Consider the following 1,352-nt stretch of genomic DNA (forward strand, 5'->3'; position numbering starts at 1 on the left):
GATCCCAATTCCCAGGGCTGGATCCCAACTCCCGGGGCTGGATCCCAGTTCCAGTGCCCAGATCCCAATTCCTGTGGCTGGACGCCAATTCCAAGCTCTGGATCTCAATTCCAGGGACCAAATCCCAATTCCTGGTCCAGGATCCCAATTCCCATCTCCAGATCCCAACTCCCGGAGACGGATCCCAATTCCAGTGCCTGGATCCCAATTCCTGGCCCCAGATCCCAATTCCCGGGGCTGGATCCCAATTCCAGTGCCCAGATCCCGATTGCGAGTTCCAGATCCCAAACCCAGCCCTGGATCCCAGCTCCGGATCCCAGTTCCCGGGGCTGGATCCCAATTCCCCGCAGCAGATCCCAATTCCTGGCCCAGGATCCCAATTCTCAACTCCAGGTCCCAATTCCCGGGGCTGGATCCCAAATCCCAGCACTGAATCCGAATTCCCGGCCCCAGATCCCAATTCCCAGCTCCAAATCCCAAATCCCAGGGCTGGATCGCAACCCCCAGCCTTGGATCCCAATTCCCAACTCCGGATCCCAATTCCCGGCTCCAGATGCCAACTCCCAGCCCCAGATCCCCATTCCCAGTGCCTGGATCCCAATTCCCAGCTCCAGATCCCAACTCCTGGGGCTGGATCCCAGTTCCCATGTCTGGAATCCCAACTCCAGTGCCCGGATCCCAATTCTCAGGGGTGGACCCCCATTCCCAACCCCAGATCCCAACTCCCAACCCCAGATCCCAATTCCTGTGCCCAGATCCCCATTCCCAACCCCAGATCCCAATTCCCAACCCCAGATCCCAATTCCCAGCCCAGATCCCCATTCCCAACCCCAGATCCCCATTCCCAACCCCAGATGCCAATTCCTGTGCCCGGATCCAATTCCCAACCCCAGATCCCAATTCCCAACCCCAGATCCCAATTCCCAGCCCAGTTCCCAATTCCCAACCCCAGATCCCAATTCCCAATCCCAGATCCCAATTCCCATACCCAGATCCCAATTCCCAGCCCAGTTCCCAATTCCCAACCCCAGATCCCAATTCCCATACCCAGATCCCAATTCCCAACCCAGTTCCCAATTCCCAACCCCAGATCCCAATTCCTGTGCCCAGATCCCAACTCCCAACCCCAGATCCCAATTCCCAACCCCAGATCCGAATTCCCAGCCCAGATCCCAATTCCAGTGCCCAGATCCCAACTCCCAACCCCAGATCCCAATTCCCAGCCCAGATCCCAATTCCTGTGCCCAGATCCCAACTCCCAAACCCAGATCCCAATTCCCAGCCCAGATCCCAACTCCCAACCCCAGATCCCAATTCCTGTGCCCAGATCCCCATTCCCAACCCCAGATCCC

This window comes from Geospiza fortis, unplaced genomic scaffold (assembly GCF_000277835.1).
Source record: "Geospiza fortis unplaced genomic scaffold, GeoFor_1.0 scaffold1767, whole genome shotgun sequence".
Taxonomy (NCBI): domain Eukaryota; kingdom Metazoa; phylum Chordata; class Aves; order Passeriformes; family Thraupidae; genus Geospiza; species Geospiza fortis.